Source organism: Colletotrichum siamense (assembly GCF_013390195.1).
Source record: "Colletotrichum siamense strain Cg363 chromosome Unknown KSG_Cg363_contig07, whole genome shotgun sequence".
Lineage (NCBI taxonomy): Eukaryota > Fungi > Ascomycota > Sordariomycetes > Glomerellales > Glomerellaceae > Colletotrichum > Colletotrichum siamense.
Window position 1 is genome coordinate 3,256,380 of NW_023501020.1, and position 13,963 is coordinate 3,270,342.

Sequence of the window (13,963 nt, forward strand, 5' to 3'; positions counted from 1 at the left end):
ATTACTTTTTTATTATTATATTAATATTTACTTTAAGTAAATTAAATATTTTATAATATTTTTTTATAATATTTTTAATATTAAGTATAAGGTTTATTTTATTACTTCTTATATTAGCTATATATATATACTTAAAACTTCTAAGTATTATTATTTAGTTTACTTCTTTTTTAGCTTTTCTAATAACTCTAAAGAAGATAAATTAGTTTTTTTTATTAGTTTTAGCTATTAGTTTATATTTCTTTTATAAATATTTTTTATTATTAATCTTCTTCTTATAGCTCCTATTTTTACTTTACTTACTTACTTTTTTAGCTATATTAAATATCTTACTATTTAGCTTATTAAAAAAGAGGATTTTAATAATAGCTAAGTTAAAGAGATTTTTATTAAAAAGAAATATAGTTACTTCTCTAATATTTAGTATTAAACTAAAAAAGAAACTAAAAAGAAGAAAGAGATTAAAAAGATTAAAGCTTTTATTTTTTCCCTTACTAAATAGAAGAAAAAGGATTATATTACTAAGTATTTTACTAAGTATATTATTATTAAAAAGAAGAAATAAGAGAAAGAGAAAGCTACTTTTTAGGCTATTTATATTAATATAAAGATTATTATTATTACTACTATTAGTAAAAAGGAAGAAGAGGAAGAAAGTAAAGTTATTATAAGTATTAATAACTTTTTTAATTTTATAAACTCCTCCTTTAAGTTAGAAAATAAGCTTTATTTTAGTTATTTTCTCTCTTTTAGTAAAAGCTATTTATATTTTAGCTATTACTTTTTTAATAAGAATATTTATTATTATTATTATATAAAAAGTAATAGCTATTTTATAAGTATTAAAAAGATTATTACTTTTTATTATAAGCTTTATAAGATAAAAAAGTATACTAAAAGTAGTAAGTTTATTTTAGTTAAGGTATAAATTATCTCTTATTAAATATTTCTATATAGTTATTAATTTTTTATAGAGAATTAATATTACTTAAGAAGACTTTTAAGATACTACTTATAAGGTTATTATAGCTTATAAAGCTACTAAGAAGTAAAGTATTACCCCTCTTAAGTATACTTTATATATTTACTACTCTATCTTAGCTTTTATACTCTCTACTATTATATTTTCTCTTAGTTTATTTCCTCTTTATCTAGAGATTTTAGTTTATACCTCTCTTACTTTTTTAAGCGTTTTTTCTAGTTTTTACTCTACTTTAAGTTATATTTAGAATATTATTATAGCTATTTATTATAACTTTAATTATATTTTCCTTTATACTTTTAAGTTTAGTTATATTAACTTTAAGGAGTTTTATAACTAATTTAATACTTTTAAGTTAGCTATCTCTTTAACTACTTCTTATAAAGCTATCCTTTTTATTCCTACTTCTAAAAGTATTTAAATATTCTTATTTTATAGTTTTTTAATATTTTAAAAGTTTTAGTTTAAAATAGTTTTACTTTTAGGCTATAAGTTTATAGATATTTAGTTTTTTTAGTAGTTTTCTATTTTAAATAGAAGTTTTTTTATATTTTTTATTTTTTATTTTTATAACTTTTTATATTTATTATATAAAGTTATTTTAAATATCTTTTTTTTCTATTTCTTTCTTCTAGCTCTCTTTATCTCTTTTAAGCTTAAAAGTATAGTTTCTTTTAAGGGTTTCTTCTTAACTAGCTATTCTTAACTATACTTAGAAGTTCTTAAAAGCTTACTATAAGAAGGATTTTATAAGACTATCTACTATTAACTATATAGAAAGAGTATATACTATTAATATATATTTTTTATAGATCTCTTAATAAAGCTAGTAGTTATAAATATTAATATAGTATAATTTTATTTAGAGATAGATAAGCTTTTTAGTAATTAGCTTAACTATTTACTAGTTATTATATTAGATTTATATTATTATAGAAGTATTTTTTATAAGTTAAAAGGATACTTTCTATTTTATTTTTCTAAGGAGTTATATTTAGAGAGATATTATAAAGTAGCTTATAAATATTACTTCTTAAGCTATAAATAAGAGTAAGAAAAGCTTTACTTCTATAGTTAAAGTTATTATAGTTATTTATTTATTTACTTTCTATATAATAATACTTCTAAAGAGTTTTATTATAAATCCTTAAAAACTTTTTTAATCTAAGGTATTATTATTAAAATTTATATTAAAAACTACTTTAAGAGTGTTATATAGGTTTTTAGCTTTAACTTTATACTTAATATATAAATAGTATATCTTATAAAAATACTATAAAGCTTAATTTATAGTTTATTAGTATTTTAGTTTAAGATTTTAATTAAAATAAGCTAGATAACTTATTATAAATATAAGATTTAGTCTTATTATTATTACTATATATAAAATAGTTTTTACTTTTCTCTAATAGAGATTAATTTTATTATTTAAAACTTCTTCTTTATATAAAAGTAGCTTAATATACTTTATAAGGGTTCTATTTTATATCTTTAGAGAGTATTTTAATAAAAAGAGTTTTCTTATTTTTTTTATATAGATTAATTATAAGAGCTAGAGTTTCTTTATTTTTTAATTATAGAGAACCTTAATATTAAGAAACTATTATAAACTTTTACTACTTTTAAAGTAGTATCTTTTCTAGAGTTCTTTAACTACTTTTTTAGTTTCTTTTTAAAAAGCTATTAAGTAAGTAAGTATATAGTTATTTATATAAAAAAAGAAGTATATTTAACTTTTTCTCTAATAGTAGTTTTCTCTTATTATTTATAAGAAATTTAACTCTTTTAATTCTTTTTTAAGATAATATTACTATAAGAGAGGAGATTAATAAAGTCTATATAAAGCTTTTTTAAACTTAAGTACCTTTTTAAGCTTCTTATAGCTAAGTAGGAACTTTATATATATTATTTTATTAAGCTTAATATATATAAATATATTTATTATATTATATTAAAGAAACTTTAAGTTAAAATAGTTTATTATAGCTATTAGAGTTTAAAATAATATTTTTATAAAAGTTATAATATAAATATTTTAAATATTTTTTATTTATTAATCTTTTTAAATTATTAGATAAACTTTTAGCTTTATAAATTTATTATACTTATTAAGCTTATAGGTATATATTTAGTAATATTTAAGAACTTATTAATTTCCTAAAGTATTTCTTATAATTTCTTCTTATAACTTAGACTTTTTATAACTTTATAAGTAAGATTTCTCTATTTATAGAAAACCTTCTATTAGAAAGTAGTAGTTAAGCTTTAAGAGATTATATTTCTTTTTATAGTTTAGCTATTTTTCTTAACTTAAGAGTTATTAATATAATATTAAGAGGGGAAGTAACTCTTATTAATAAGTACTTATAAAGTATAAATATATAAATTAAGTTACTCTTAATAAGAGGGAGCTTCTAGAAAGTATTTTATATTTCTCTAAGCTTTTTCTAGAGATTTCTAAGCTTTTAATCTCTACTTCCTTACTTTATAGTTTTTCTATTATATTTATAGATTAATTTTCTTTTATAGCTATATAAAGCTAGCTAAGCTATATATATAAGCTACTTAAGCTATTTAATTTTTAAAGAGTATAAGGATTTTTATATAGATTACTTCTTATTAAGAATATAGCTTTAAGTAAGGTTTTAAAAATTACTTTTATTACTAATAAGCTTATTTCTTATTTCTTTATATTAAAAACTCCTTAAAAAGCTTTACTAAGTACTATAAATAAGCTTATTAGTTCTAGAGAAAGAGGTAATATTAGCTAAAGCTTAAACTATATATTTATATATAATATTATCTTCTCTAATTATTCTTAGTTAATTTTTTCTCTTTTAGTAGTTTTAATATAATTAAAGATCTTATTTATTTCTTTATTAGCTTTTTATTTTATAAGAGTACTATAAGATATCTTAATAAGCTAAGTAATATATTCTTAAATTACTTTAAGGTTTATATAATAGAACTTTTTTATTATATATATTAGATTTCTACTATAGAATTTCTTTTTATTAAATATTATATTTTATATAATAAATACTTTACTTTTTAGTAGGTTTTATATATAGAAAGAATTACTTAATATATAGCTTAAAAGAAAACTAATAAATATTTTTAGTATAAGTTTTTAGTATTTATTTCTTTTAAGTTAAGTATTTTTAATTATTATATATATATAGTATCTATATACTTAAAGATATAAGAGGTCTAGCTATATTAAGTATAAGTTTTCTTATAATTAGAAGTAGTTATAAAAAAGTTTATATAAGGTTTTTTATCTTTAACTTACTATTAATATATAGTTATATATATATATAGTTACTTTACTAATTTCTAGCTAAAGTATATCTAATAACTTTATACTTATTATTATTACTTTTATATACTACTTAATAGCTATAGCTACTCTTTCTACTTCTCTATTTTATATTTATATATATAGAGAAGATAGCTTAATCTTAATACTTCTTATATATAGTTCTTCTCTAACTTATTTATACTTTAATATTTTATTATCTACTTTAATTTCCTTAATTTAGATATTAAATATAGTTTAAAAGTAGTTTAGGAATTTATTTAGAGTATTAAGGAGTAAATCTATCTTTTTATTTCTTAAATAGAAGTTTTAAGTTAAACTTAAAGCTCTATTAATAATAATTATATTTAAAGTATAACTTTTATATCTTTCTTTATAGTTATAGAAATTTAGAGTAATTTTCTTACTTAAAAAGGCTTATATAACTACTTTTCTTAGTATATATTATACTTAGTAATATAACTTCTTTTACTTATATATATTATAGTTAGTAATTAAGATTTTTAAATACTTATTTAATATCTAAACTTTTTTTATAAAGTTAGATAGATATTAAAAGGTTTTTAGCTTTAGGTATTTAAGCTTTTAGTACTAAAGCTCTATTAATCTTTTAATAAGCTTATAATATATTAAGGTTATATAGTTATATTTTCTTTTTAGTTTTAAAGCTTTATTTTATATAAGGGTTAGTAAGAGTATAATTATAGTAAAAGCTACTTTACTAAGTAGTTTATAATTAAGAATATATTAGTTATTAATATTCTTAAGTAAGTATAAGAATATATAGTTTAACTTCTATAAATAATTATTACTAAAGTTTATATTTTATTATATCTCTTTTTAGTATAACTTTTATAGAGATATTAAGTTATTAATAAGTTTAAGATATAAAGCTATATTAAATAGTTATAGTTTTATTATACTATTTATACTTCTTATTAAGATTTTAGCTATATTATATATTTTAATAAGGACTTTATATATTTTAATTTATAAGAAGTCTCCTATTAGAGCACCTTATAGGGTAATAAACTATCTTATATAATTAAATATATATATTATAAAGCTTAAGTTTAATATTATAGATTTTATAAAAAAGTATTCTCTTAATATTATAAATACTACTTTAATATACTTTCTAGCTCTCTTATAAAGTTATATTAACTTTAAAATATACTTTATTACTTTATAGATATATTTTATAAAAGCTTTATTATTCTCTATTCTTCTATTAAAGATATATTAAATAACTATTTAGGGTATTTATACTTTTAGTTAAATTATAAGGTTAATATAAAAGTACTTAGAGAGAGTATATATATTATAATATAGTTTATAGTATAGTTTCTCTATATTTTAAGTATCTAAAGGAGATTCTTCTCACTTTTAATAAGTTCTTATTACTACTAAGAGTTACTTTAAGTTTTATCCTCTTTAGGAGCTTCTTTTATAGTTTATTCTATAGTTAGTTATTTTATTAAGTTATTTAGATTTACTTAGTTAAGGTTTCCTATTTTAAACTATAAAGCTAAATATACCTCTACTTATTCTAAATTTCTATAGAGTAGTTTTAAAGTATATAAGATATATTTAAGTATTAAAAATAACTTTACTAACTATAAAGTTCTATTAAGTTATTAAGGAGAGCTTAGTTATATAGTAAGTAGATATCTATATATTAAAGTAGCTCTAAGTAAGTATATTAATATATTTAGGAAATTAAATTAAGAAGTTTAAATTATTTAGAACTTTATAGCTCTACTTTTTATAGATTATATTTTCCTATTAAGAGATCTACACCTCTATATCTTTCTTTATTAAGAGGAACTTTTAATTAAGAGCTATAATTATTATTATATATTTAGAGATTACTTAAGTTTTTTATTCTCTCTTATTATAGCTAATATAAGTTTTTAGTTTATAAAACTATTTATTAATACCTATATTAATAGTATAATAATATTATAAAAGCTTTATAAATATTATCTCTTTTATAAACTACTAAACCTCTTATATATTTTTTATTATATTATCCTACTCCTTTTTAAAGAAGCTATAGTTTACTCTAAGCTTATTATAGAGAGTATAGTTTGTTTAAGAGAGGTTTATAAGTCCTATTACTTAAGAAGTTTCTATATTATTCTTATAGAGAACTATTATAGTTATATTTCTTTATACTAAGTAGTTAGAGATATAGGGAAGTCTTAAAAGCATTATAAACCTCTAAAAAGTAAACTTATAAACTTAAGTAATACTCTTAGAGAACTTCTTAAGGTCTATAATATACTATAATTAATAAGAGTAATAAAAAGCTTAGACTTAGTTAATCTAAAAAACCTAATCTCTTATGCTTTTTAGAAAGATCTTTTTACTATTTAGAGGTATTATTATATACTTATAAGCTGTTCTTTTAGTATTATAAATAGTTTATTAGTATATTAGTTAATATAAATTAGACTATTAATTAATAAATTAATTTAGATATATATTAACTATATATCCTTAAGTATAAGTAAAAACTCTGCGCGCGGTTTTTATAGGGTTTATCGCTCTTATTAGGCGGATTATCTATTTATCTAAGCTGCTCCTTAGTAGCTAAGAAGCGCTATTTTAACTCCTATAATCTAATATATTTACTTGCTAATAGAGTATACTCTGTTGTGTTAATAGTATCTACCCCCCTTTTTTTTCCCTACTTATATAAAAATATAAAAAAAGCTAATTTTATACTATAATATATATTTCTCTATATTATATATAAAATATATTAAAGTTATTATTAATATTTTAATTACTATTAATTACTATAGTTTTAATAATATTTAAATATATAACTATATAATAGAGATATAAAGTATATATTTAATACTTCTATAGTAATTAATTTACTTATTAAAGTATTACTAACTTAGTTAATTACTTTATTTTTATATTATTTAATTAATAAAAAGTTTATTTTTATTATAAGAAATTAAGATAATATTTACTAAAGAATAAAAGAAGAGACTTATTATATAACTTTATATATTTACTTAATATATAATTTATATAGTTCTAAGTAATATATAAATATACTAAGAAGTTTAATATAATTTTTTAGAATAAATATTTTAGTAGTTAATAAGATTAATAACTTTTTTAATAGTTTAGTTTATTTATAATATTAAATAAGAGTTTATTACTATATAGATTATACTTTATTATTTATAGTTTACTATTAATTAGTATATATTTATAGTTTATTATATTAGATATATTAAGAAAGATATTAGCAGTCTAGTTAACCTATATAAGTAGGTATTACAGTTCACTCTATACTTCTTTTTATAATACTAAAACCTAATAGCAGTACTTTAACTTATACCTAATCTTAATAAAGCAAATAAATAAATCTTAGTATAACTAGTTATTAACGCTTAGCTTAACTTATCCTTAGTAGAAGAGGGTAAATAAGTAAGTAGTAGAGTAGTAAAATATACTAATAAGAGCGTTATTTATAATACTATTATTTATAAGCGTATTATTTATAACACTCTTATTTATAAGAATGTTATTCATAACGTTGCAAAAGCATTATCTATAACGCAGAATACTAATAGCACTTATAGTAGCTAGAGCTTAGCAATAGCTTAAACTTATACTTAAGGGCATAAACTTAATAGTATAACTCTTTATATAGCTAAAAAGGTTCTTATAGCTATAGTATAAGAACTTAACTACTACTTTAAATAAAGCCTTAAGCTTATTCTTTATATCCTCCTATATATATAATAACCCTATATAATATCCTTCCCCCTTATTATACCTATATATAAGCTAAATAAAGCTATACTAGATAACTTAATCTATAAAACTAAAGTTAATAAAATTAAGAGCTCTAAGTATAGTAACTTTCTTTATACTAATAAGAAGATTCTACTTAAATTTACTCTAAATTACTTACTTAAGATAGCTAATAAAGATAATATAATAGAGTTATATAGCTTTAAAGTTAATATAAAGATAGTTAAGGTTATTAATAATAATTCTAATATATATAACTACTTTATAGACTTCCTTAAGATAGCTAAAGTAGCCTAAAAGCTTCTTAGTAAGTTAAGAAAGGTAAATATATTAAGAATATAGCTAATAGTAGTAAAGCTATTAAGACTATATAGTAAGGTAGAAAACGTTATAATGGCGCGATAGTATAGAGGCCTTAAGGCTACTATACCTAGTAGAGCAGCACAGACATCTAAACAGTAGAGGAGACTTTAATAGAAGATAGGCGCAGATTAAATATAGTATCTAAAGGGCAGTTATAGCTTAGAGGAGCGAGAGATAGAGGAGACTAACAGAGATAGAGGCAGCTAGAGGAAGACAGTTAACTTAGCTCGTTATAATAGTTAAAGTCAAGATATCTAAGTCTAAAAGTCACATAACCCAAAGGTCGTTAGCAGAGGGCGAGGAGACCAGTCTAGCTTTCGCAGTCAATACCAGTCAAATTTCACAATATAAGGCTAGCAGCCTATATTAAGAAAGATATTAAGTAATAATAATAATATAATAGTACTTAGAATATTAAATCTATAGCTATTAATAATTATAATAATACTACTATTTAAAAACTAAAAGATTTATAAACTAATAAATATTATTAATTATACTAAATAAATAATTTAATAATATTAATTATAATATAATATTATTAGTAAAATATAGAGATATAAGAGGTATTATTAGAGTTAATAAAAGATAGAAATATAATATTATATAGAGCTTTTTAAATTACTATAGTATTATAGTAATCTATTTCTTAAAAAGATATAAGATTTCTTATTTAAAACTTTTAAGATCTAAATTAGTTATTTTATAATTAGTTTATAGTTAAACTTAGCTAACTAAATAAATAAAAAGTCTAAAATTATTACTACTTAGTAAAATAATAAACTATAATATAAATATTTATACTATATATAATAATATTATTTTAACTAGTTAATATTTATTAATAAATCTAATATTAATAAGGATATTAAGATATAGAGAATTAAATAGATACTAAAAAAGTTTATTATATTTTAAACTATAGAGATTAATTAATTTTAAAACTCTTATATATAGATTTTATTAGCTTTTATATTAAATAATATCTTATATTTAACTATATATTATAATATAACTAATAATAATAGGTTTTTTTTATTAGTTATAAAAGTATTTTATTTTAAAATATAAATGTTTTCTAAAACTAAACCTTATTATTATTATAGATAACTTCTTTTATTATTATATACTTAAAATTAAAAGTTTATACTAAATATTAAATATTAATTTTAAATTTCTACTTCTATATTTATTAAACTTTAACTTTATTAAAAAGTATTTTAGTAATTTAAAATAATATATTAAGAAAATATATTTAAAGTAGAATAATAATAAGAATAATATTTAGGAGTTTATAGAATATCTATATAATTATACTATAGAAATTAAATATTATCTATTTTAGATTAAAAACTATTTTTACTATTTATTTATTAACTTTAATAAAATAAAGTATATATTTAATAGTATTAAACTATAAAAAAGAGGATTTATTATTAATATTAAATATTAATAAGTAATCTAAATTTTTATTATATATTTATATATAATAGATTTTAATTATATTATTATATAATAATTAATTATTAAATCTATAATTATAGCTAATAAGATTACTAAAAAGTTAGCTATAAGTATACTAAAATATAAAAAATATATTATTATCTATTATTTTTATTAGTAACTATATATATATATTAATTTTACTTATATAATAATTAGAATATATTATTAATACTTATAATAATAATTTATAATAATAATATATTATTATAATTAGAAACTTTAACTATAATTAGAGATTTTAATTACTTCTAACTAATATTAAGATAAACTAAAGTATATTATTTATAGATCTAAAATAATAGTAATTCTATTACTTTTATATATATAGAGTAGTAATATTAAATCTATAGCTATAAGTAAACTTTTTTATAGTTAAATATATTATATAAAAAAATTATATATATAGTTAAACTTTATATTACTTTTACTATATTACTCTTTTTTATTATTCTTTTCTAAGTAATATATTTTTATTAATAATATATTACTTAAGATTTTAATCTAATTATTTTTATTATTTTATTTAATTTTATCTTATTTAATTTATAATTATATAAGTAATATCTATAATATTAATAGTAGTAATAATAAAATAAAACTAAAAAGTTCTAAAATACTTATAAAGTTAGCTATATTTAATAATAAATAGCTCTATATATACTTATTATATTAATTAATTTTAATTAGTATATTATAGATCTCTTATTTAATAGATTAATATAATATTAAAGTATTAATATATTAAGATAACTTTAACTTAAGTTTATAGTTATAACATAGCCCCCCCACAAAAAGACTACAGCAAAATTCACCCTATATATAGGCATAATTCTAGAAACACTATATAGGTACCTTAACCTATACCCTCTACTAATTAAGGAAAATAGTATAGAAACCCTATACGTTCCTACTAGCAGGCAAACCCTCTAAACGTTACTATATAAAGTTAAACGCGCGCCCTAGCTGAATAGACCAGCGGAACAGTAATAGCGCTAGCCACGCGGCGCAGGGCTGGCGGCGCTGCATGTAGCAGGGCTGATCATATTAGGGCTGAAGAGGTCACTAAGGCTCTCATAGTAACGCCACTATAAGAGAGATAACTCCTTAACTAAAGAGGTTATAACGCCACTATATAAGAGATAACTCCTTAACTAAAGAGGTTATTAGAAGAGGTTCTCACAGCTAGAAGCATAAAAACTCTACTATACGTAGGGCTTTATACCTATCCCTCTTCCTCTTCCTCTTCCTTATCCTTAAACCTATATTAATAATAACCTATAATAAATCCTTTACTATGTTCACACTATAAGAGATATATAAGAATATTAATCCCTTATAAAGTATACCTTTTTATAAGGGAATAGCTAAGGGTATTACTATATAGAATAATATCTATATAATAAATAAAGCCCTTAAATATAATAAGTACTTTTTTACTAATTAGTAGTATATTATTAAGGTAGCTATAGCTAAAGCCCTTATAAATACCCCTAGAGGGGACCCTCTCTATACTATAATTAAGGTAATAAATAATAGCTTTAGACGCCTCTATATAGAGGTTATATATATTTCTAGCTATCTTAAGGAGTAGCCTTTCTTTATATAAGCCCTCTATAATACTAAGGTAGAGGCAGCTTAAGCTTAAACTTAGTAGGGGAATATTAATAAGTATGCTTTATACTAAATAGAGAGAGCGTTACTAATAATAGCATAGCTATAAAGGCGTTAGCTAGCTTAATTAAATAAAAAGACTAGATAGTGACAACTTAATAGCAGATAGTGAAGCAGTAATAAGGATAATGTTTAACAGCAGTATAGGTAATATATAAGAGAGAAGATAGGTTAATAGTTTAGTAGTTTGCAGTAATTAAGTAATTAAGTAATTATAAACTATATTATTGCTAAAGTGAAGTTAAAGATGATAAAGTTATATGTATATATAAGTGCAGCTAAGGTTAGGAGAGGGATATAGTTAGAGACTTAGGAGGTTATTAGGTTATAATCATATAACTAAAGGCTGTGTATATTATTAGGAGGTATAAAGTTAGGAGGTCTATCGCTCTAAGCAGGTAAAAATCATAATAAACAGCTAGAGGCTAGATAACTTTAACTTATTTAAAACTAATATTATAAAGTTTTTAATTAGTATTATTATTATTTTTTTAGTAATTTAATATATATTTTTATATAAATATCTCTTTTTAATTTTTAATAGTTTAAATAAAATTTAGAGTGAGATATTATATTAAAAAAAGTATTAAACTATTTTCTATAATAAGTATTATTATTTATAAAAGATTTAATTAAGTTTCTAATATTTTTAGTAAGATTATAAATAAAACTTTATTTAGTAAACTAAATATCTAATAATTTATAAATTATTTATAAACTACTATCTACTAATTATAATTTTTATAGTTTCTTTTTAAATTATTTATTAATATTATATTATTTATTATAAATAGATATAAACTACTTAATAAAACTAACTATTTAATTTAAAACTTTTTAAAGTAAATTTAATATTATTAATAAGGATAAATAAATTAAAAATATAATATTTAATTAATAAGTATTTAGAAAGTTTAATAATAGAAAAGTTAATAATAAATATTATAAGATATTTATATATAGCTAATATATTAATAGTAATAATATTAATAATAATAGCTATATATAGATTAAGATATTAAAAATAATAATCTAACGCTTCTATATTACTATATATATTAATAATAATATTATTATTAATATTAATTAAACTAAATCTTAATTTTAATAATAGAAATATAATATTTTTAGTTTTCTCTTTTATTATTATTATTATCTCTTAGTTATTATTAACTTTAATAATATTTTTATTTCTCTTATTTTAATATTTCTAATCCTCTATAAATTAGTTATAAAGAATCTTATTAAATAGTTCTTTAAGTAGTTTTATATTATTAATATTAGCTTATTTAGTTATAATAGTCTTTATTTATTTCTTTATATAATAAGATTTAATTTTATAATACTTTTAGTTTAATATATAATATTAATTAAACTTTTTATTATTTAAATTATTCTTATATCTTTAATACTCTAAATAAATATATATATAGAGAATTTATCTATATATATCCTCTTTTTAATATTTAATATTTATAAGATTATTAGCTTTATAATTAATTACTTTTTATATATTAGCTAAAATACTTACTTAGTTACTTTTTTAAAATATTTATATATTAGTTATTATACTACTAAAGATTAATATAACGTTATATTACTACTTAATAATAAAATAAACTTTACTTCTCTCTTTAGTTTATTTAAAAAAGAGAATAATATTAACTTATAGAATATTTAGCTAAATAACCTCTTTAAGAAATAGATAAATTTAAGTAAAAATTAATATTACTTTAAATATATTAATAAACTTCTTCTAAATAATAATAATAATAATATTAGTTTTCTTTATAATATATAAATAAACTATTTTTATTTTAAATTAAATATTACTATTTACTTCTTAATCTCTATTATTTATATCTAATATAAAAGTAATACTAAATTTATTATATATAATACTCTTAATAGTTAAATTAAGAATAAATAAACTATTACTTTTAAGTATTAATAATATACATCACATTAGTAACATAGTTATAGTAATATATACATTATGAAGGTTAACTATATTTAAGGCCTTAGGTGTGTTGAATACCTTAAAAGCCTTAAGAGCCTTTACTACGTTTAACGCGCTAACTGCGTTAATCATATTAAGCATAGTTAGGGCGCCTATCACACTAAAAGCAGTAAATACCTTCACTACGTTATATATTAATTACTATAAATAAAAAAAAAGAATATTATCTATAATAATAAGCATAATTTCTATTTATACCTTATTATAGCTAATATAACTATATATAACTTAAACCTTATTTCTATATACTCTATCTTATAATCTTACTTTTATTAATATAGCTTATAATTAACTCCTTATTTATTTATCTAAATATATA